We start from the raw sequence: 25353 nt of genomic DNA, 5'->3' as shown, positions 1-25353 counted from the left end.
GGGTTCAGAGAACAAAGTCTACAAGAGACTCAAAAAGGCCAGGAGACTCCTGATCAAAGAGTCAGCAGCTGGGTGGGCCCAGCTGAGGGCGTGAGCCAGGAGGTACCCTTAGTAGCGCAGGGGAAGCAGAGTGAGCTCGCTGTGAAACAGGCCAGCAGGGGGGTGGTAATGAGATTGGGGCTTGGGGTAACCCTGGGAAGAGTGTGTCCGTCCGCCTGGCCGGGGCCTCTCCAGGACACCAATTGCCTCTGCTGCATTTACTTCTGGTTTCTTGAAAGAGTAGAGTCAGCACACCTCAGTTCAAATCTAGGCTCTGTGACAAGTTAAAAATGATTATGATCAAGGCAACGGACTTCCAGATTACAGGGAGGCTGTAAGACACCAAGTGGGAGCCACAAAGCCCAGCCTGTGGATTCACACAGTAAAGGATGGTCTCTGCTGGGGTCTGCTGCTGGCTGATGCCTCCCAGGTGCTATTCTTGAGACCAAGCACACACACTCACACACACACACACACACACACACACACACACACACTGCCCCATATGCATAAGTGTCAATATTCACATTCAGAGTTAAAGACGTAACCCTAATTATAACCACTTAAATACACATAAACATGCACAGCCTGTTTACTCACATTCACATCTAATTAATAATCATAACTTAAGGGCAATTTGCAACTTACAAAGTGCTGTTCACCTGAACCTATCTCATTTGATTATCAAGAATTACATCATGAGGTAGATAAGCTAATTGTTATTATCCAGCTTTTACAGACGATAAAACTGAGCTCGGTGTGGCACAGTCTCCCAGAGACATACGATTAGTAACATACAGCGTTAGACTCAAATCCAGTTCTGAACTGTGTGCTTTTCCACTCTGCCACGCGTGTATAAACATCCCTATTTCCTCAATGACCAATGGATATTTCTTGGCTGCCAAAGACAAAGCGAGGAATCAAACCCTCAGGGGAGAGTAGCTACGGATGAAGAAGCCGAGAGTCAAATAAAGAAGGGTCCCTCCACCATCGAGCAGGCACACACAGCCTCTCAACATACCCTGCTGAATCCCCAGCCTTTATTTGGGACATTCTTTCCACCCAGGCCCCCATCCCAGACTCCCTCCAGTCCCGTTGAAATCAAAACCCAGCTCAAGTCCCATGTTCTCTGAACACCTCCCTTCCCCCACTGACCAGACCACACATCTCTCTCCTTTCTCTGATGGCCCATCATACATTGCATCCTCAAAGCTTAGCCCCTATGGTTCTCCAGTTGTTTTCTCTGCATCTGAAGAATGAGTCCAAGGGCTCTGCCGTCAGCCAGACGTGGGTTTGAGTCACATCTCTCCCATCCTAGCTGTTTCACACCTCTGGGCCCCACTCTTCTTGGTATAAAAGGGGGATAACTCCAGAACATAGGTCTTAGTTGTGAGAGCCAGGTGTGAAACTCGTGCCTGACAGAGTAAAAGCCCGATCAGTGTCACCTAGGAACACAGTAAATGGGAGTTCATGGAGTATGGGACATATTCTCTCTGGAACCCCCTAAAGGGGCTGGGTACAAGCAAGTCATTCACCGGCTGGGCAAAGGTATGTCCCAGCTTAGTCACAGGCTGGCTGTGTGACTTCAGGTGAGCCGATTCGCCTCTCTGGGCCTCAGTTGTCTGATCTGCCGGAGGTCAGCAGTGTCTCCTGACCCCGAGCCCGTAGTGGATCGACACCCCACACGCTCAACGGTGGTAGCGAAAGGGGAGTGACTAAGGGCACCAGTGGGAGCCTTTCGGACCTGGGTTCGAACCCTGGCTCCACCTTGAGTAGGTCACACATCCTCTCTGGGTATGAGTTTCCTTATCAGTAAAGTGAGGTGACCACACCATGAACCCGTAAGAAATGCCATTGGTGGTGGAGGCTGCCATTGTTTGGGTTATCATTGTTCCTATGAGTCCCGAGAGCAAAGGGCAAAGAAGGTAGGGGGCATTCAAACCACAGCTGCTATCACAGGAATGACAGAGGATTGGGAATAGGTAGTAAAAATTTGAGAAGTAGTAAATTAAATGAACCCCAGGATCTCTTTTATCCCTCACATTCAGGGCAATGGATTGAGCCTCTCCCAGAACCGCCTCCCCTGAGGTACAGAGAAAACTGAAAAAACAGCTCTTCCCTGGCCTGGTGGACCTGGAGACTTGTGGCGCTCTCTGGGCTCCACCGAAGGCTTGTCCAGCCAAGGCCCCCAGGCCGGCAAGGCGCAGTCCTGGGACAGCACCAATGAGATGCGGTCCGCGTCAGGGCCGAAATCACAGCCACCCTGCCCCTGGACACCTCCCTGCCTGCCTGAGGCCCATCTCCAAAGAGCAGAAGTGCCGGGCAGGGGACGAACAGCCAGGACTGAGGCCGGCAGCCAGAGCGTCCCGGGCTTCTCCCAGTGCTGTCCCCCAGCCAGGCAGCCCAGGTCACCTTGGTGACCCTCCAGGGGAGGGCCTAGGTGGAGAAGGAGGGCAAGGAAAGACTCTCAGGGCCCCCAGCTCTGAGCACTCACAAAGCCCGCCCTGACCCCACCGACCCAGCCCTCCCCTGGGGCCATGTGGCAGCCAACGTGAGCCTGGCCCTTTGCCAAGCCTCAAGTGTCACCTTTAGGTTGGGGAACTCAGCAGCTCCAAGGTGCTGACCTTCCCGCCAGGGCCACAGCAAACACCTGTCACAGGCCTGAGTGCTAATGACAGGCCCAAGTGAGTGGTATTAAGGTTAACACCTGCACTGGTGACTTGCCTTTCAGAAGGTCAATGGTGCTAGTTTAAGCAGCCGGAGGGAAGGGGGGAGGGGGACTGGTCACCCTTCCGTCCAAGCAGGTGGCTCTATTCCTTGTGCTAAAGCTCTCCCCAGTCATCCATGTAATTGAAGGAACTCAGGGGATTTTCCCCCCTCAGCCTGCAGCAGGAGGAAGAGGAGGGAGAGGGAGACAACATGTGTCTTAAGTAGACCCTGTTGATTTGCTTTTGGGAAGATGGGCTCTCTCTGTGCTGGGGGTGGAGGGGGGGAGGTGAGGCCAACACCATCGCTCCTAGAAATGTTCTCCTTCCATTAACCAGGATCACTGCGTGAGATCAAACTCACCATCCTCTTTGTTCGCCTCCCAGGATCAGCCTGCCCCAAGCTACCCACTCAGGCAAACCGTCTCCCCTCACGCTCTCCTTGGTCAAAGGGATGCACTGCAGCATCCTCCCCTGGCCACCCACAGAGACCCCACCTATCTCCATCTTGGGACTTGGAGGTAGCTCATCACTTGCGGAGAACAGGAGAGATTTCAACCAAAGGCTCCCCCGCAGCAGAAATCATCACCCTGAGGCGGGTCTGAGACTTCTAAGTGGGAGGAAGTGCCAGCAGCAGCAGGTGATGCTTGTAAACGGTTCCGCAGGGTTCTTCACCAACAACAAGGCACCATCACTTTCCTTCATGTCATTGAACGGACGAGAAAACTGTGTGACGGGTCAGTTCTGTGCCAGACACTGAGCTAGACTGAGAGGAAAGAGACACAGCCCCCCAAAAGGGAACTCAACTGTAGTTGGGTGGATAAGGTGGTATTTAAGGATCCTTGCTGAAAAGAAAAAGAGAAAGATGCCAAAACGGAGGTGCAGGTAAAGTGTCGTGGGAGCAGAAGGAAGGGAGAGACCGCAACCCACAGGGGGAATGAGGGAGGGCTTCTTGGAGGGGGTGGCATTTGAATCTTAAAAGATGAAAAGATTTAGATGTGAGGCAATGGGGCAGCACATTTCCCCTGGAAAGAAGAAAGAACACAAGGTCTATGTAGAGGGAAGGTGTGACAGAGTGTTCCCGATGACTGCATGCCCTGGATGGGCCAAGCGTTGACCTAAAAGTCGGGCGGCATTTATCCAAAGATAGCTGCTCCATTTCAAGAAAATGGAACAGGTGTCCCAGGGAAAAAAAAACCCAACGCTGATTTTTTAGGGGTCTGTGCATGTGACACATGGTGGGTGGTGTTATTATTGCAGAAAGATGTCAGGAATAAACCACAGGCCTCCCCACAGATGCCACAGCCAGATGGGAAGACTGGCAGCATTTTGACCTCACTTGCACCCTGCGTCCCAGGATTCTCCCGAAGCCTGCCCCAAAGGGCCCAGACACATGTACTTCTGTCAGCAAAACAGAGAAGGAGAAAGAGTAGGAGAGTAAACACCCAGAGTTTAAATAGACCCTCTGTCTCTGGCCAGGGCGGCCTCATTACTCACCTACACGTGACTTCCTCATCTTCTCCCAGACCTCCGACTTGCCGCATGAGGCCCTTTTCCAGTTGGGGAAAACTCCCCCATCACACAGCTTAGCTCCAAGCAGAAACCAGGGGTTGTGCTAATGGTAGTAGGTAGTGATGGGGCACCTGGGTGGCTCAGTCGTTGAGCGTCTGCCTTCGGCTCAGGTCATGGTCCCAGGGTCCTGGGATCGAGCCCCGCATCGGGCTCCCTGCTCCGCGGGAAGCCTGCTTCTCCCTCTCCCACTCCCCCTGCTTGTGCTCCCTCTCTCGCTGTGTCTCTCTCTGTCAAACAAATAAATAAAATTTTTAAAAAACAAAATGGTGGGTGCCTGGGTGGCTCAGCCGTTGAGCGTCTGCCTTCGGCTCAGGTCATGATCCTAGGGTCCTGGGATTGGGCTCCCTGCTCCACCAGAAGCCTGCTTCTCCCTCTCCCACTCCCCCTGCTTGTGTTCCCTCTCTCGCTGTGTCTCTCTCTGTCAAATAAATAAGTAAATAAAATCTTTAAAAATAAAAAAAAAAAAAACACAAAATGGTAACAGGTAGTGATGGATGGCCCCCTCGCTATGCGCAGGATACATGCTAGGCTATTAGTGCATGGAATCCTTACCTGATGGTAACCTCAGTTTTATAGGTGAGAAAACAGAGAGATTGAGGGAATTGCCCAAAGTCACACAGCAGTTAAGTGACAGGGACAACTCTCAAACCAGTCCATTCTGACCCCAAGCCCCCCAACTGCTATGCCCAAGTGCAAATGGGCTTAAAGGCCCAGATCAGGTCTGGGGCTGGGGGTGGGGGGGAGAGATGAACCACCGGGGAAGGCTTCGGGGTGGGGTGGAGAGTCCAATACTTGCTTCAGAGATTTTCTTGCATCTTCACAGGGGAGAGAAATTCCCGAGGGGGGCCGGCAGGGAGGAAAGCCTGGGGCTTTAACCCTGCCTTGGTCTGAAGACAGATTCCAGCGAGGGGAGGGCAGGGAGAGGAGAAGGGAAATCCAAGCAATAAAACTTCCCATACCCCTGCAAGCAGGTAACCAGGGAGGAAACGCGGCGGGCAGGAGTGTGTCCCTCGATCCATATTTCACAGGAAAGGCGATAACAATTGGACCTGTCACTCCCGAAAACCAGAAACTCAAAGCAATTTCAGATGAACTTTCAGAATGATAAAACAAATGGCCATGTTCGTGTTATACACCAAATAAATCACACCAAAATGATAGTTGTAATTCCCAAAAGTACACAGAGAATTGATTTTCCTATGACACTTATCATGATGAACGGATACACCCCTGGATGGGCCCATCCTAAGTGGCTCCTGCTTAACCCCTGCCCTCCTGGGTCTAGCTCTGTGCCTCGTAGGGACCCCCCCGGCCCTCCCCGCTGCTCCCTGAGCCCGGAGAAACAAAGCCTGCCTCCTGAAGCCGGGCTGAGGCCTGGCTCTGGCTGGCCGGTCCCCGCCCCCCCCCCACCTGGGTCACCAGCAGCTTCCAAGGGGCCGGGTATGCCCAGGGGCAGCCAAGACATGGAAGTTGACCGAGCTCCTGTCTGAAATGGAAAGGGGCCTCTCTGGTTGTGTCTGGGCCCGTGTCTGAGAGGAAAGGAGAAAAGCGCTGTTGTCACCGGTCACCTTAATCTTCACAGTCACCTACGTGCTGGATGTCATTACTTGCCCCCCTTTTCAGTGATTTAATTGAGCCTCAGAGAGGTCGACTTACCCAAGGGAGGGAATAAAAGTCTTAGTGACTCTAAACTGGACTCTCTTCCCAACACATGCTGCTGGTGCTTGGCTTTACTGAGACCCTCCGTCCCCCCACCCCCCACCCCTGGCTCTGGGCAAGAACTTCACCCACTCATTCACTCAGGGTTCAGCAAGTCTTTACTGAGCATCTATTAGGTACCAGGCCCTAGGCTGGGGATACAGTGGAGAGTAAGACATTATTTCTACCTCATGGAGCTCAACATCAAGTGCAGGGTGGGGCACAAGTGAACAAAAAATTGCAATAGTGGTTCAAGGCTTCATGGGGACATGCGTGATGCTGTCCCACCTTACAGGAAAGCTGCCTAACTCAGGAGGGGCAGAGGAGGCTTCCCAGAGGAAGTGACAACGACTCAAGAGCTCAGGGAGGAGGTGGTGCCAACCAGGGAACCGGCCAACTGTACGATGGGGACCAGGGCCTGGGGGCAGCCGGGGTGGCTGGGGTGGGAGAGGAGATAAGAGAAGCAGTTGTCGAGGTTAGAGGGACGGGCGGCCGCCCCGAGGTGTCCACACGAAGCTATGGAAAGCCACCGCAAGGCCTAAGCGGGGAGGCGGAGCACGATCAGATTTGTGTTTTTTAAAAGCTCACTCGAGTGCCGACTCAGGGACTGTTTGGAGCACAGAGGCCAAGCTTGTCTTCAGCCTGCGGGCCTTGTCTCCTTACAGGAATATTTGCATTCTACAAACCAGAGGTCAGAATTCTATTGCTCACCATCAAAGGCAGCTGTAAGACTTGGAGAACAAAGAGTAGATAGAACGTGTTCTATAAAATAAGCCATAAACACCAACTCAGGCCAAAATCAAAGACGGTTTCTCAAAATAAAAATAGATGGCGTTTCAGAGTTAGTGTCATAAACAAAATCTCCAGCTCTATAGTGCTGGGTGTTCTTACACTTCTCTCTTCAGGGCTAAGATAACTTTAGCGGCTTGTTCTGTCAAGGCTGTTTTTCTGGTTTGGTTTGTTGGTTTCTGTTGTTTTCTGTCTTCTGTTTCCTTAATGCAGCTAGTACAGTCCCAGTTCTGTGTCTTGCTGTATATAGCTTTGTGACCTTGGGCAGAAGCCTTGGCTTCTTTGGAACTTCAATCTTTCCACCAGTTCTAAAATATTATCCTCCTATGGCATACAGAGTTTCTATAGGTGACACGCTTCTATATACTTGTCAAATTCCAGCTCTGGGAATTTACAGTTAGTCCAACTCCAGAAAACTCCAGAAAACAACTAACAGGCCTCACGTTGTCAGAGACGAGGAGAAATGGGGCCGTGATCAGAATCCGGTCGTCCCCAAATTATAAAAGGACCAAAAAAAAAAAAAGCAGGCTCAGATAACAACCCTCCCGGTAAGTGTCTTCTCTCTCAAATTCCCCAAGTGATATGACAAACACTTAATGAATCACAGTAGAAAGGAGAATTCTAGAAATGTCACTCCTCTACCCCAAACAAGTTTAAAGGAAGACAATTAACAGTGACCATAGCATAAATTAGCAACACCTAGACACAAGCTCCTACCAGATGCTTTAAACCAGGAATTTTCAAACTGAAGTGAAGGATGAGAACACATTTAAAGGGGGAAAAAAAAAAATCTCACAATCCCCATGGAGTAGACCTACATTATTTTACAGTAAAGTTGATACATACAAACACTAACCTAGGTATAAATCCTTATGCTTCTAACTCTTATACAAATATAAAAGAAAAACGAATTTATAAAATAAATACAATTAGAACTACTAAACTGATAAAATTCAAATTAACACATTACTGTGATGAATAACAATGCTTTGCAGAAGTTAAAGATGTTGGGCCTCCCAGCAAAAAGATATCATTGTTATACCTGTCACTTATTGTCAGCCCAATTCTTTGGACTTTAACGTGATAGACCATCATTTAATCCAGAGGGCAGCAAACGTTTTCTATAAAAAGCCAAATGGTAAATATTTTCAACTTTGCAGACCATATGAGCTCTGTCAAAGACTACTCAACTCTATCACGGTAGCATGAAATCAGCCATAGTGGTAAATGGATGAGCCTGGCCGTGTTCCAATAAAACTTTATTTACGAAAACAGGTGCCAGGCGGGATTTGGCCCGAGGGCCATAGTTTACTGACTCCTGATTTCATCCATCATCTTTATTATGTCATCATTTGGCTTTTTGCCTTTTAACAACAAATTTCACTCTTAACTATTGATTTATTATTTTTATGGGTCAGGCAATTCAATAATTCACTCCAAAATTTCAACCCTGAAAAAAAAATTAACAGAAAATATTTCTTGCCTGTTTACTACTCAATCACTGCTAAAGAATTGATATGAAAAAAGGCAGGGTCTGAGAAATCCATCATCTTGCCCACGTGGGCATGGGCACTTTTGGGTTTTGTGTTCCTGTAAGTCCCTTGGACCTTGCAGCAGCTCTTTCTCTCACTTCTTTTCTTAATTTGAACTACCGATTGGACATCAAACAGTGACATCCTCTTGCCTTCATTGGCCATGAATGTATTATTTAAGATAGTCAGCCTCTACTATTTCCTCTTTATTTTACCAGTCCATCATTCAAACAAAAAACAATTATTGAGCACTTACAAACATCAGGTGCTATTTTGAGCACTTGGGATCTTTTTTTCATGTTTTCAAAGTGTTTAGGATTTTATTTTTTTATTATTTAAATTTAATTAGCCGACATATAGTACATCATCAGTTTCAGATACAGAGTTCAGTGATTCATCAGTTGTGTATAACACCCAGTGCTCACCCATCACCAGTTACCCCATCCCCCACCCACCTCCCCTCCAGCAACCCTCAGTTTGTTTCCTAGAGTTAAGATTCTCTCATAGTTTGTCTCCCTCTCTGATGACTTCCCATTCAGTTTTCCCTCCCTTCCCCTATGGTCCTCTGCCCTGTTTCCTATATTCCACATATGATTGAAACCATGTGATAATTGTCTTTCTCTGATTGACTTATTTAGCTCAGCATAATACCCTCCAGGTCCATCCACGTCAGTGTGAATGGTAAGAATCCATCCTTTCTGATGGTTGAATAATATTCCATATATATATATTATATATGGAATATATATCTACTATATATGGAATAAATATTTTTTATATTATATATATATATATACACACACACACACACACACACACACCACAGTTTTGCTATTGTGGACATTGCAAGTACTTAGGCTCTTAAGACCCAGAGAATCCTGCCTTGAGAAGATATTTGCAAATGATATATCCGATACCGGGTTAACATCCAAAATAGATAAAGAATGCATATAATTTATCGTGATGAACCCAGCGTAATGTATAGAATTGGTGAATCACTATATTGTACACCTGACACAAATATCACACTGTATATTAGTTATACTTGGATAGTAAATAAATAAACATGAAAAAAACAATACCAAAAAAAATCTGATTAAAAATGAGTAGAGGACCTGAATAAATATTTTTCCAAAGAAGACATACAGATAGCCAACAAACACATGAAAATATGAAATGCAAATCAAAACCACATTGAGATATCACCTCACACCTGTCAGAGTGACTAGTATCAAAAAGAAAAGAAATAAAGAGTGTTGGCAGGAATGTGGAGAAAAGGGAACCTTCATGCACTGTTGTTAGGGATATAAATTGGTGCAGCCACTGTGGAAAACAGTATGGAGACTCCTCAAAAAATTAAAAATAGAATTACCCTACAATCCAGCAACTCCACTTCTGGGTATTTACTCAAAGAAAAATAAAAAACTAATTCAAGAAGATACATGCACTGCTATGTTGATTGCAGCATTATTTACAATAGCCAAGATATGGAAACAACCCATGAGTCCATCAATAGATAAATGGACAAAGAAGATGTGGGGGGTGTGTGTGTGTGTGTGTGTGTGTATAATGAAATACTACTCAGCAGTAAAAAAAAAAAAAATGAAATTTTGCCATTTGCAACAACATGGATGGGCCTGGAGGGTATCATGCTAAGTGAAATGAGACAGAGAAAAACAAATACCATAGGATTTCACTTAGGTGTGGCATCTGCAAAACAAAACAAAACAAACAGCAACAAAAAAGAGAAACAGACTCATAAAAATAGAGTTGCCAGATGGGAGGGTGGGGATGGGTGAAATAAGTGAAGGGGATTAGGAGGTTACAAACTTCCAGTTACAGACTAAGTCCCGGGGATGAAGAGTTCGGCACAGGAAATACAGTTAATAACACTGTAATAACTCTTTGTGGTGACAGATGGTAACTGCACTTATCGTGGTGAACATATCCTAATGTATGTAATTATCAAATCACTATGTTGTACTCTATGTTGAAACTAATATAATATGTTAACTATACTTCAATTAAGAAGGGGAAAAAAAGGAAAAAAAAAAACACAAAAAACCCTGCCTTCACAGATCTTACATTCAGACTGAGGAGTGGGCAGTAGAGACAGACGGTAAAAATTCAAATAGCATATGGATACGTCAATTGTGGTGCAAGTGAAGGTGTATATTAAATAACTTAAGAAGCCAACATCTTCATCTTGGATGATCGATTGCGAAGGAGCATCCCAAAGAGCAGCGTTTGGGTTCACCTGGTAGGAATCCGACAGCAGACAGGGGTTGCTTATTTTTGTTTCGCCACGAGGACAGGTCACAGGAGCTCCCACAGGAGCCCGGCTTGCTCACCAACCCATCAGGAACCCCACGCTGTCCCCGCTTGGGCTCCTCAGGCGCCAATGTGGTCAAAGCGCCTGCGCACCAGAACTAAAAGTGGGCAGGACTACGTGGTCCATGCCCGTGACCTAGCAGGTGCTGGCCTTGTGGTTTGTTGTTCAGCACCCTCACAGCCCCTGGCAGTGTGGCCCCGAGAAGCGCAAAGGAGGCCTCTCAAGGCTTTGGTGGGGTCCTGGCTCTGCCCCTGGGGCCATGGATGAGTCAGCCACCCAAGACAGGAAAGCCTTTGCTCTCTCCCTTATAGAACTCTTAAAAGAACCAAATAAGATAAATGATGAGTTGTTTTTTTTTTAATTAACCCGCTGAGAGCTGGTTTGACCCCGGGGCGGGGGGGGGGGGGGGAATGGGAGACCACCAGAGAGGGCAGATTTTTATTGATATGCAACATGGTCCTCCAGCCCCTCCAGCCCCCTGGACCCCAGTCATTGCACTGGGCTCTCACCTTGGGTCAGGACTGTATACAGGCGATCTCTAATGTACCGTCGCTGTGTTGCTATTATTGGTACTAGTGTTATTACATCAGTGTGTTGGAAGAACTACCGAAGCCCAAATTTCTAAGATGCTCACATGGTTGAATCCTCTGTACAAAGGGGAAACCCTTACCACCATTCACATTCATCTTAACTTCATGAACATAATTAGTTACCAAGCTACAGATTTTCTTTTTGGTCCGGCAAAACCTTTCACAGACTGACAATATATATTATTCCTATTATCTTTTGCTTTAGTCAGTTTCAAAAAACTGTCCCCCAAGCCCTATTTCTATTGTATTTTCCTCAGGTCTTTGAAGAAGAAAAAAGCAAAGCGAAACGAAACTCCGGACTCTATTTCTGCAGGGTCATGGAGTTGCATATGAATGAATACTCATATTTACTGAATATGAATGGGCAGGAGGACTTCTTGCCTAAATGCTCTCAAGCTCAGCCTATTCGATCCCTACTGCGTGAAAGCACCGAATCAGAACAGACACAGGAGGAATCACTTATTTTAAGCCTTGATTGTATGGATCACACCGTCCGATATACATCAGTATCAAGCAGGACAATTTCCTGAACCTCTGTTAAAGGAAAATCACTCCGCTATACACACCCATATAAATACAAACATGCACGCTTCTCTCTTTCTGTCTCTCTCTCCACTGTCTCTTTCAGTCCCATGTCCTCCAACCACAGACCAGTTGTTCCCAGTGAAAGGCTGCCGGATCATATCTCGTAAGCGCCTGGGGCGACTGCCTAAGGTTCCCAAAGTCTAAGAGTAATGTGGTTTCCCAAGAGGAAGAAAATACCATCCTCCCTCTTTCCCCACTCCCAGCCACCAGACACCCCGCTCCCAGGAGGCAAACACAAGCCAGACAGCCCCAAGAAAACAACTCCCCTAAGATGACAACATTTTCAATTTACAATCTGATTTTTTTTTCTTTAATATGTGTGTTGTGTGCTTTTCCCTTTGTCAAAAGAGCACAAGCCTTTCATTTTGCCTTTTATTTGTCTTGCTGCTGGTACAGTGAAAATGTATTGGCTTTTCAGTTAGTGATTACACATCATCACATACCCAATTTATAACACCATGCCCCAAAGAACAGATGTAATAAAGCAAGGGCAGGAAGTAGCAACCTTATAAAACAGAGCTGCCGACTCAAAGGTCTTTGCATGTGTGCAGGAAGGAAAACAGTGCCGACTCCAGGCCTGGGAACTTGTATTTTGCAAATGATCACAGGTGTTATGGACACAGGTCCAGTGAGTGGGTGGGACAGGAAGCGAAGAAATCAGGAGACCCAGTTTCCTGGCCCAAGGGCAGAAGACTACAGCTCCAGTGCTCTGCAGGGAAGAACAGTGTTAACTTCATAGCTGTGTGTATCCCAATCAAACCAAACTGTCCGGGACCAGCCTCCTGAAGTTAAGGAATCCTTGGCTAGGAGGTCAGTCCACCTCTCTAATGGTTTGGAGTTTTATTTGGTTGTTCCAGGAGGTTCTATGGGCTTAGGGTCTTGAATAGGGCTTTTTGATGGGCTGGTGAGACCTCCCCAGGGGTTCTTCTCAGAGACCCCCAGACTGCAGGAAGAATCTACCTTAAAGACCCCAGTAAATACTTCCTTGGTTCCATGGCCTATCAGTTGTGTCTAATTTGATTCTTTTTTGATGAAGACAGTTAATGAAATATATAGCTATATGTAATTTATTTGCATGTCTGAAGTAGATCGGGAAGGACGCTTGTTTTTGGCCCAGAGCCATGGTCCCTCCACCCGGGGCTAACGAGGCTCACCTTGGCGCCATTCCTGCAGTGGTCTCTTCCCTTCACTCAGGGTGGCCTCAGACCTCACCTGCGGAACAAGGTGTGGCATCCAGTCTCCCTCTAGGCCCAGACTTGTCTGACGGAGGCAATTAGCCCTCAGGCCCAGAAGTCTGGTTCCCTACTGGAAACTGGGCACCAGGCTCCCTGGACACTAAGTCAGAGGAGACCACAGACCAAATGCCCTCCACACCTGCGTGCACACAGTTCTTTTCCTTCCTGGTCACCTCCAGAGTGAGCACCCCATCTTTTATCTCAGCCAGAGTCTGAGCCATTTCCCTCTGCTGCTCTAAGCTTGGGGTTCCCTGGGCACCTCTGTCTCTCCGTTCCTCCTCCCTCCTCCTTCCCCCCTTTCTCAGGAGACTGGGGAGGTCCTCATGTTCTTCCTCTCTAAAACGGGACCCCCTACACTTAGTCACATACTGTCACACACACCCACACCCATGCACATACATACTCATGCTCTCAGGCTCACTCACATAGACACACTCACTTCCCATATTCATGCTCACACCCACTCACACACACACACTCACTCACACACAATCACACATACAGACATAAAGCATCATATTCCAACCGTTCCATGCACGCTCATCTCAGGATTTAAACTGTACTACACTGTCTACTTCATTACTGTATAAATGCTTTCTGTGTGGCAATCACACATACCTCCCCCAAACTCTGCCCTGAAACTCCATGAAGTCAAGCCAAAGGTATATGCTTCCTCCATCCCTCCCTCATCCCACTGCTTTTAGCAAAGACCTGGACTTAAGGCAAAAGTTCAGCAAATTTCTGAAATCACTGAGCTGAGGGAGGTCTTGGAGATCACCAAGTCTCCTATTTCCCCACTCCAAACTAGACACAGGGATGGATGGATGGAAGGATGGATGGATGCATGGATGGGTGCATGGATGGATGGATGGGTGGGTGTGTGCATGCACTGACTGGTGCCTTCACTGACTGGCAGGATTGAAAGAATAGTTTGTGGGCTCCAGAGTTATATTGGGGTTGTTACCCTATACTTGGTGTTTGGGTGGGGTACTGGGCTTCAGGGCCCTGCCCTGGACGCCCTATTCCAGCCCCCAGCCAGAGGAAGTCATTGAAGTCACAGTAAGAATTCTGACCTGGCCTCAGACCAGCCTGGGTTCCATGGCTGTCTCTGTTACTCCCTTTGTGACCATTAGCAAGCTCCTCTAAACCTCGGTTCTCTTCCGCGTGAATTGGGAATATTAATAAGATCTATTTCATCGAGCTGCTGTGAGCCTTAAAAGAAATAAGGCGGGAAAAGCATTCCACACAAGGCCTGGCTTATAAGAAAGACCCAATACACAACCGTTGCCCGATGATTACCATCAGAGGTCCCAATAAGAAGGAGGGGTGGTTTTGAGTCCTGGACCTGCCATCAGTTACCCATGAATATCTCTTTACCCCTCTAAGCCGGTTGCCTTGCTTTGTTTGGGGGCTGGCGAAATGAAGATAATAAAATCTGCTTCACTGGGCTGTTGTAAAAGGTAGATAAAATTTCAGTTGTGCAGCACCTAGTAGCTCTCCACGGTACGCACACCTAGCGCGGGAGGTACTGAGTCAAGGTTGTAATTGGCATTATCTGTCAAGCAGTGGCACTTGCCCGAGTGGTTTCTGAAGTCTCCGCCAGCTATTGTGGCCTCTGTCCCCGGTCGTCCCTACCCTGCCCTGTGTCCCATGAAACCCAGCCAGGCCGTTCCAGGACCAAATCCTCAAAAATGCCCTCCCTGGCCAGGGTTGCAGGAAACAAGCTTCCTCTCTCTCTCCGAGATCTCAAAGCACTTTTAAAGTTTGTTACCATTCGCTTCTCCCACATTTTTACAAACCAGATCCCAGCTCGGCCCTGCATTGCAGAGCTGAAGTCCCATCCTCTACCACGACCTGGAGAAACAGCCACTGTTCTTCACACACCCGGAAGAAGGTGGGAGGGGCTGTGCCAAGGATCCCTTGGTGGCCATAGTCACAAACAAACTGGGGAGTGGTGGTCTAAGAGGTCCTTGACTCCAAAGTGTTCCAATGCCCTCAATCCATAGAGGGCAGGGGCTTGGGATTTGAGAACCAAGAATAAACGTCTGAGGAAAGTTCCAGAACAGACTCATGTCACACTTTGAGAATCTGAGTAAAGAGCTTATTCGTTTGTATTTTCATTTTAAACCTCTGTCTGATTATAAAAGTAATCATAGAAAATACCAAAAGGTAAAGGCAAATATAGGTGTAACTAGTATGCGTATGTGTGTGTGGGTGGGGGGTGTGTATGACTACTGTTAACTGTTCCCACTTGTTTATCTTAACATAGTTGAGATCAACCTGTATAAAACATTTTACATCTGTTTTCCAGCTAATGTTACATATTATTATACAATTAATTTCCCATATCATTAAAACCTTCGTTAATGACATCACCTTTAATGACTCCATAAACACTCCCTCAGTTGGAGACCACTAATTTATTTAACCATTCTACTCTTGGCCATTTAGGTTGTAACCGCTTTCAAACCCAAACAAACTCTGAAGCACCTTGAGGTACCGTGCCCCCCCCAGAGGTGAGGACTCTGCAGACTAGGGATCTCAGGTGCCTCTGCCCCCACCCCAGCTTCACGGTGGGGCCATGCTATAATTACAGGATGAAGGGCGGGAAGCTGCCTCCAAGCCACCTCTTTCCCCTCTTTTCCAGAATTAACATCTTAATGGCGAAAGAGCAGGACCGCGATTCTCATGGACATAATTCTAGTCAATAAGACAGGCGATCTAAATTGTAGGGGAATCAATTTTTACTAGAATTCTATAAAGTTTATTGAATGAAATACAGCCCATAAATCTTTTCTTTTATTTTTGTCTTACCTTTGATCTGGACTATCTTAGTCCCAAACTCTTTTGACCGCAAGGATCAGAAACCACTCAAACGAGCTCAAATAAAAGGTTGGGGTTATTGCAAGGGTACACGGAGGCCCTGAGGAAAACCAGGAAGTATTGAATCAGACCTCAAGAAGGACAGGAACCAGGGATTTGATCTCCAACTCTCTTTAATAGCCCATGATTTCTCTTCTCGTCTCTGGGCGCCCCCACCCTCCCCCTCTCCCTCCTGATTGGCTTCTCTGAGTCCCAGTTCCTTATACACTCAGCAAGTACATAGTCCCAAAATGGCTGCCCTTATCCCACCTCTACGTGGCCTTTCAGTACAACGTGCCCAGCATCAGCCCACAACGTCCTTCTCATCCCTGGTTCAGATTCCCCAAAGAAGGAATCTTATTGGCTGAGAAGAACCTTGTGTCCCAATCCACAGAAGCTCTTGATTGTTCTCTGGCCAGCCCATAGTCAGGCTACTCCTGGCTCCCATGTCAACATCTGGCCCAATCATTGGTGACAAGGGAAGAAGGGTCACATGAACCCTGCTCACTCAGCAAGGCCTTGGGAGGACCATAGATCCCCTGACAAGGGCCAACAAGAAGCTCCTGTGTCTAATTCCTATACCAAGGACCATAAACCGAGTCAGAGATTTTATTTCCACAGAGGTTCTAGAAACGTAGTCTTCAGGAAACTGCCAACTAATGCTATCTCTTCCCATAATCAGGACAACAAATAACATGGTCCCTGGAAATCATAAGCCCTGGGTACCATTAAGTGAGCCTCTGATTGCAGTCAGGAGCCTTGATCCACCAGCAGGGTCTTCAGATCAGCCAGAACCTGTCTTACCTGCAAGCTCAGGGACATTCCACAAGCATCTTGGGATTGGACTGGGGCTGTCCTGACAGGCACTCTGGTATCTTGAGTCTTCCCCAGGATGCTCATCACACACCCCAAAGATTTCATAAGTCCCACCCAAAAAAAGGCATGAACAATAAGAGAAAGTGTTGATAGATTGAACTATGTTAAAATTAGAAACTTCTGTTTGTGATAATATAATAGTAAGAGAGTGAAAATGCAAGCCACAGAGGAGAAGGCATGTGCAATAAATATATCCAACAATATATTGCAGTTAAAATATAAGAAGAACTCTTACAGATTTTTCTCAGTGCAACAGAAAAATGACTAAAAGACTTAAACCAGCACTTCACAAAAGAGGATTTTTAAATGGCTTACAAATGTACAGAAATGTGCTTAACCTCAGCAGTCACCGAGGAAATGCAAACGAGAAAACACCATGAGACAGCACTGTGCTTCATCAGAAGGGCAAAAAGAAAAGACTGCCAGGACCTAGTGTGGGAAGACGGGAGAGGCAGAAGCTTGCGCACTGCTGGCGGGGGGAGGAAGTTATATAAAACTCCATGACAATACCTATGAAAGCGGAGCCATATACTTTCTATAGGACTTGGCAATTCCACCCTTAGGTGTGTGCCAGACAGAGATCCAGGCAACAGAACACCAGGCAGAAGTGCCAAAAACTAGAAACGACCCAAATCTCCAGCAGCAGCAGGTGGGCACATCGGGCTGTAATCGTACCGTGAAATAGTATATAGCAAAGCAAATAGACACACTACCGCGACCTGCGGCAACCGGGATGAATCTCACGAGCCAAACAAACCAGACACCAAAAAAGTACATGTTGTATGATTTCGTTTTCTAAAGTACTACAACAGGCAAAACTAATCCATGGTGTTAGGAGACAGGATCATGGTCGTTTTGGAGGAGGAGACTGGGGAGTGACAGGGAGAAGGCAAAGGGGTTTCTGGGCTTCTGGTGATACTCTAGTTCCTCATCTGGGTGGTGGTTACATGAGTGGGTTCCCGTTGGGATAGTTCATCAAGCTCTATTCTTATGCTCTGGGCAATTTTCTGAATGCATATTACACATCAATTTTTTAAAATATTCATTGTTTAAAAGGTAATTACTGTACAATGTGATACACACAACTATCCCCAAACCTTATTGTCTTCCATACATGTATATGACTCCTGTGGACCAGAGAGGTTAAGTGATTTCCACAAAGTCACACAGGTAGTTAGTTAGTGGTATGCAAGTCCACCCAGATTTTAAGACTCCAAGGTCAGTGGTCTTTCTATGATACTCTGATGCTTCCATCTATGTATCAAAGCCTCAACCCAACCCTCTTTCCTGGCAAGACTGATAACATATGCCTCCCACCTCACAGAAAGAAGAAACAATTGATACTCAAGACATCCTTTGAGCCATGAACTAACCTTGATGTAATGACAGCTCTCTAGTGGGCATTAGCCAACTCAACACTCAATTCTTTTGCCTTGCGTATATGTCATTCCTGCAGCAACACCTCATCAAGAAGGCACCAAACCCAGGCGGCCCCCCTTCCAACAGCCTGCCCAGACAGCTCTTGTGCTGCTGACCTCATGTCTGATTATCGAGGCTTGGACCCCTGCCCCATAACTGCTCTTCCCAGAGCCACTGTCACTTTAAGGATCAGTTAGGTTCAACTTAAAACAAAAACAAAAGGAAGAAAGAGAGAGAGAAAATGTAAAATTGCACTGAATCAAAAAAGGACAGAGCGTCAACTCACTGGGTTGCACCTGGACTCCATGTACCTCTTGAGTTTGTGGTATCCCATGGGAAAAAAGGAACAGAGAGCTTTGTCCCAAGAAGAGTTTAACATCACAGGATTCATCGCAGTTGAAAGAGACTTTTAAAGTTCATCTTCTAAGAGCAGAGAATGATAAAGACGACACATGGAGAGCATTTTACAGGCTCTAAAGTCTTTTCACATGTCTGTCTTGATTCTCCGGGCAATCATTTCAGGGAAGGTATTATTATCCACCCCCTTCCCTGCTTTGAGATACAAGGAAATCAAAACTCAGGCCATTTGCCCAGTGGCTAAGTGGTGGTCTCCTGATATTGGTCTCAGGTTGGTTGAGTCCAAATCCCAAGCTCTTTCCACCCCATCACACTCTGCCCCATAAACCACACCATGCTCTGTTGGAACACCTGAAATGCGTCATCAAGTCTCTCAAGAAACCTTGGAGCCAGAGAGCAATTGGGTTCCAAGACGGCCAACTGAAGGACACGTTAGCCCAAGTCTGGTTGCTTCCATGCTGAACATCGGTGGATTTTTGCAGAGCTGTCCATGCATCTGTAACACACTGTGCTTGGACAGAGTATCCGTCAGTCAGCTCTCCCAGTCAGTAAGGTTTAACCCCTTCAGAGGACTTACCCAGTTTTTTGCGGCCCAGGTTTGCATTAAGAACATTGCAAAGTTAATGGAGAGCAAGTGGGCTCTGCATAAAGGATGCAACCCTAAGATCCTTTGTTACTTCTCTCCGTAGACACAAATGCTGCCCCCAGGATGCCAATATCTGCAGCTAACAAAGGACCCCCTGTGCTCTTGAGTGAAGCCACAGGGCACATCAGTCAGAAGGCATGTTCCAGAAGATGGGCAGTGAGCACACACACCCCACAGGTCCAGGATGAAGGCCTGTCCAGAAAAGGGATGGGAAGGTCCCATGAATTCCCCACTGCTCCCCCAGAGCACCTCAGAGACCTGCCTCAGACCAGAAAATTCTCTGCCCAGATTTCTCCCAGCAGCAGAAAAGCAAAACCACCAGGAGCCCATTAAGAGTTCCCTCACCCCCCATCACCATGCACCCTCCAGAGCCAGGAGCCTACCCTGGGATGAGGGAGGCCTACAGTGTATTTATAATACGTGGGGTGTGGATCAATGCAAAAAACAATTGCTTTTTAACAGTGAGCTTTCTTGTTCACAGTCTAGCCCTAAACAACAACCAAGGTGAAAGAGACTGTTGTTTACACAGAGGAAGGGGGACTCAGAATACTCTCCCTTATGTTACAAAGCCGGCAGCCATAAAGAACATCCTGTTCCCAGGATTGCCTTTCGTGGCCCACACGGTCTGACTGCCCAGGACCAACTCTCTTCACTGGGCAAACTGGAGACAGGCAATGTTTTAAATATTGCTGCAGCTGCTGCTGGGCTGCCCCCATGACCCAGAAAAGAGGGCCTGCGGAGTCAGTGTGCTGGGCATGGCCGGCTGGCTGGAGGCAGGTCAGGCCAGGAGCCAAAACCCAAGTAGCCATTCACAGCCTTTCCCTCACTAAGTTTCCTGAAGTCCTGATTGTGCCCCAGAGGCCCCAGCTCTTCCTGGATGGAGCATGAACTCACCCAGCAGCCTGGGCATGCCACGGGCTTGGCAGAAGGGGCCCCGCTGAACTAGTGGGCCTGCTTCCGTGGCCAGGAGAACAGGGCCAGGCTGGCTTTCAAAGGAGCTTGGGTTCCAACCCTTTGAAAATCTTCCCTATAGCAAGGTGACCATGGGCTGGTGATTCCCCTGCCACCTCTGCCTCTGCAATCAAAAGGAAGGAAAATGCGGGCCTGGAAAAGTAGTTGCCATGGGCTACAGCCCAGCCCAAGACGGCAGACACCCAGACATCTGTCAGGAGCGAGTATTGACATTTATTGACTGTCTGCAGACAGAGGCTGCATCAGGAGCTCCAGGGGTGATCGACGATCAGCCAGCCGGCTGATCGTCAGTCACCCCCAAAGAAAGGCCCAGGAATACCACATTACCTGCACAGAACATTCTTCAAACCCTAGCCTGTGCCAGGGGCTTGAGCCTAAACCTTGCAGTCTTACCAGACACAACACAAATCCATCAGCCAACAGAACCACGTACCACCATCAAGCAGGGGTCCCCTGGTCCAGGGTTCTCAACCAAAGCCATGCCCACCCCCTCCTGGGCTATTTGGAAATTCGGAGAGTAGAGTCTGGGTTGTCAGGGTACCTGAGGGATGCGACTGGCCTTTAAAGATTGTATTTATTTATTTGAGAGAGAGAGAGAATGAGAGATAGAGAGCACGAGAAGGGAGAGGGTCAGAGGGAGAAGCAGACTCCCTGCTGAGCAGGGAGCCCGATGTGGGACTCGATCCCGGGACTCTGGGATCATGACCTGAGCCGAAGGCAGTCACTTAACCAACTGAGCCACCCAGGCGCCCGATGCAACTGGCCTTTAGAGAGTAAACACCAGGGACGCCAAGCCTCCGGCAACGTAGGAGACAATACCGCGCTAAGAATTGTCCTGCCCAGAATGCCGACACCTACCATCCCTCAGACCTAATTCACAGCCTGATCTGTCTTATCTCCCTTGAATAAACATCACGTGGTGCCCTGTAGTTGGGGAGGCTCGCTGGGGCAGCCGTGGAGAGGCTGTTTCTTCAGGTGCAGTGCCAGTGGGCATGAGGAGCCGTGTGGTATAACGTCATACCGGGGGCCTCGGGGAGCCTTCAATGTTAGGTCCTGCCTGTGTGACCACGGTCAGCATCCCATCTGTATGTGTAGATAAGCAACTGCTCTTCCTTCATAGACTTGTTATGGAGGGGTCAGTGCGATAATGTGTTTACAGGACTGAGTTCAATAAGATGTTTACTATTTAAGAACTGTTAGCCCAAGAATCTAGATCTGAATTTGTCAGTAGCAGACCCAGTGTGGTCAAGTGGAATGAAGACTGATTGAACTTTAGAAAATCTATCAAACCCCAGATCTACTTTTTTACCTGTAATGTCTTAGGCCAATCAGTTGACCTCTTCAGAGCTCCATCTTTTCTCACCTGAGAAAGTTCTGGAATGTTCCTGAAATTAGGAACCAAGAGTGATTTACCTGCTGTAAGGAGCAGTACAAAGTATCCACCACACATTTCATCAATGGAGAAGCATCGAAAGCTAGACTATCACACCCATAGGTCGGGGTTCTCTCCTTCACTTAGGATGACATCATTTCCTCTGTGATTAAAAGTAATCAGTGCAAAAATCTACAGAAAGATGTTCAAGCTCACTAATAATAAAAGATGCATATTAAAATATCAAGAGACCATTTTTCATATAACATGTTGGCAAAGATTCAAAAGGCAGATGATGCTCAGTGTTGGTGAGGGAAACAGGTTTCTTATATATAAACACTGTGGGCAGAAATATTAATTGATACAATATTTCTGGAAGACAATATAGCAAGACATAACAAAAATTTTATATACGTATGCATATACACACACACATATATAAAGGAAATAATTAGTACTTACAAAATACCGTACAAAATGTTTATTGCAGCATTCCCTCCAATGGATAAAAACTGGGGATAGTCTGAATGATCTTTAATTGGAGATTGGTTAAATAAATCATGCCATACCCATTTATTGGAATACAGGCAGTCATTACAAAACATAAAATAGAGCTATATGCAGTCTCATGGAAAGATGTTTAGATTAGATTATAAGTGGTAAATAGCCAATTATTGGACAGTAGTAACTATGGTACATTCCCCTTGTGGCAAAAAAAAAGGGGGGGGTGGTTTATAGCTATATTTCACAAGTCTAAAAGAAAACACACTAGATTCATTGGTTATCTAAGAGAAACAGACTAGGCATTGGGGACAGAAAAGATTTTCAATTTATATCTGGAGGTGCATTATATTTAGAGGTACATTCTACCTGAATGCCAAGCAGTCAAGGGTTAAAATTCAGGCCAAACCCTACACATAATTTTATATTTCAACTTTATCCCAACTTTGATTAAGACTACAGTGAAATTTCGAGGGCTCACATGGAGTACAGAAAGCCTGTTTCTGGACCATCAGCTTAGAGGGATGTCTGCCACCCTGTCGCTGCCCGTTCATGTCACTGAGGAGATGGCCACTTTCAAGCAAGGTAGGGGAGAAGCAACATGCTTTGAAGGTAGTGTCTCACTTTTCTCTTTTTCTTCATTCTTCTCATATTCTCTATTATGTCTGCATCAAGAATCGTTGATCATAGATGCTGTACGTGATTTTGGTGTGTTTCTTCCTTTTGAAACGTTAAGGTGGTAAAGCGACCATCCTGTCTCTTATTCATCCTCAAGAGATGTGCAGCCTTCGCAGATCAGGCTTTTTCTTGAAAGATTCGTGGCCTAAAGAGAAGTAAACATTTCCAAGTTAAAACTGTTCTGAAAGGTTGTTTTGTTTAATGTCATGAATGTTATTACAACAAATAATTCTAAAAAATGAGACTTAATGACAATCTAATTATCTTCATCAACTGCTATCACAAATTACCATAGACTTAAACAGCAAACATTTCTTTCTCACGGTTCCAGAGGCTGGAAGTCCTAGAGCTGGGGTTGCCAGCAGATCCCAGGTCTTAGAAGGGCCCTCCTCCTGGTTTGCCGACAGCCCCTCTTGCAGTGTCCTCACTCAGCACAAAGAGAGAGCTGGGTCACTCGTCCCTTACAAGGGGCGCTTGTCCCAACATGGGGCCCCACCCTGGTGACCCTAAGAACCTCACAGAGGCCTAACCTCTAAAAACCACCACACTGGGGGTCAGGGTCTCCATGTATGAATTTGGGGGAAATACAAACATTCAGGTCATAGCACTAACCTACTTTTTTGTCTTGTTATTTTTTACATTTTCATAAAATTGTTGGTTCCCAAAAAGGATATGAGGATATACTGGTTTTTTCCCAAAGTCGTCTAGCTAGCCTATTGTCTCCTACCCTGCACAGGAAGTATCAGCTCTTTCCCTATTTATTTAACTATTCAAAAGTTCATAAATTTGTGCATAAAATTAACAACTTCCATTCTCGTGGTTACTGTAGCACTTCGCTCTTACAATAATAAATGCACATTTGTACTTCAACTGATAGATAATATTTCAACATATAAAGTGCAAAAGGGATTCCCACTCCAAGTTATATCTAGAGGGCTTGCCTCTCTTTCAAAGCGAATTTGCAGCTATTAATAAATGTGAATGCCACGCCTTGTTCATAGCACTGCTATTGTTGTGATTAGATACGATGCAATCCCACAACCGTTGATCACACACAGGTTCAGGTATGCCAGAAATGATGTTGGAGTTGGCATCAACTACCCGGCCCTCCAAAGGCCAAACCCAAAGCTGACGCCAAGTATCAGATTTACCAAATACCAAGGCCGAAGTTGGCCTTGAGCGCATCTCAAACTTATTCTTATCTGCATCGTTTGATTTTCTTACAAGAAGCAAGTATTTGTTTTATGACTGAACAGATATTTCTCTTAAAATCAACTAGTTCCCCATCCCTGAAAAAAAAAAAGTATGGGTAGGTAGCAATATTGGATTGGACCTCCCAATAGTTCCCAACCTTTTTGAATAGTGGTTGTTGTTTGATTAGTATTTGGTCGTGGATACGATCTTCGGGCTTGCAGTCTCCCCTGAGATCACCACCACTCAGAAGTTCCTCACAGGGGCAGCTCTCTGCCCATCACCACTGTCCCTCACATCCCCCACCCCCAGTGCTGCAGAGGCAGCTGGCTCGGCCAGATCTAACAATGTCCAACCCCTGCGCAAAATTTTCTAGGACTTCTCTCCACTGACGTAGAGACCAATCCTTAGGGCGACAGCATCTCCAAAAATATGGCCCCACCCTACGTTTCCCAGGCCCCCCTTCCCTCACAAACCATGCTCCCAACTCCCTGGACTCTGTTCCTCCTGCTGCCATCCCCTCAGCGCTGTCCCCAGTGAATTTGTACTTGTCCTTCAAGATCCCGGGTCAACATCACCTCGTCCATGAAGTCCTCTTCTGCCATGTTCCAGCAGAATCCGTCTGTCCTCACGGCCAGCGTGAACACAGTGCCCACCCCACTCATCTGCAGATTCCTGAAAACAGGGACCACATCATGGCCACCTTCAAGACCCAGCCTCCTGCACAGTGGTAGCAAATACATCCTTCCAGCAAACAGAAGGATCTCAGCAAATGTGGAGAGAGAGAATAAATGAATGAGCAGAGATAATTAATCCCAAGTCTTTGTGTGAATTTTACACCCACCCCTTCATATCAATATGAATGTTCTGAATAGGTTGCCAAAGCCAGAGGTGGAAATCACTGGGCCGTTGGTTTTCAAACCTTGTTCTCTGGAGACTGAGGGCTGCTGTGGGTGCCAGGAGAAGCAGAGTGCCCTCCTCACCCACTGTGCATAGAGCAGAACCTCTGGGCTCCTTACCTCCAGCTTCCTGGTGACGGTGGTTGGCAAGGAGGGAAATGTACTGCTGCCAGAAAGGGGCTGAGAACCACTCTTTGATGACCAGGCCCGATCTGAGAAGTTCACCTATAACGCGAGAATGTCATTGAAATAACAGGTATTGATTGGCTTGAGAGTGAAATTGAAGTTTCCTCTGAAATCAACTGTGTGTCCTTGGGCAACCTTCTGCCTCGGTCTCCCCACATATAAAGCAAGGCTACCAATGCCTGCCCGTGTGTGACTGTGAGCGGGGTATGGGGGAAAAGACCAGGTGTTAAAAATACAAAGCTTGTTTGGCGCCTGGGTGGCTCAGTCGGTTAAGCGTCTGTGACTTCGGCTCAGGTCATGATCTCGGGGTGGTGAGA

The 25353-nt window shown here is 46.9% G+C and overlaps 1 long non-coding RNA gene across 1 annotated transcript; it reads left to right on the top strand.

The window, feature by feature from the left end:
- The first annotated feature begins 12526 nt into the window (after nucleotides 1-12526).
- On the top strand, nucleotides 12527-24722 carry LOC113924985. Its single transcript, XR_003520880.1, has 3 exons — nucleotides 12527-12652; nucleotides 22538-22667; nucleotides 24512-24722. It is a non-coding gene; the product is annotated as an uncharacterized LOC113924985 (long non-coding RNA).
- Nucleotides 24723-25353: the final 631 nt, after the last annotated feature.

This window comes from Zalophus californianus, chromosome 2, assembly GCF_009762305.2.
Source record: "Zalophus californianus isolate mZalCal1 chromosome 2, mZalCal1.pri.v2, whole genome shotgun sequence".
In the NCBI taxonomy this organism is placed as follows: Eukaryota; Metazoa; Chordata; class Mammalia; order Carnivora; family Otariidae; genus Zalophus; species Zalophus californianus.
Note: the sequence above shows the minus strand (reverse complement) of the source record. Positions and strands in the feature narration are given on the sequence as shown.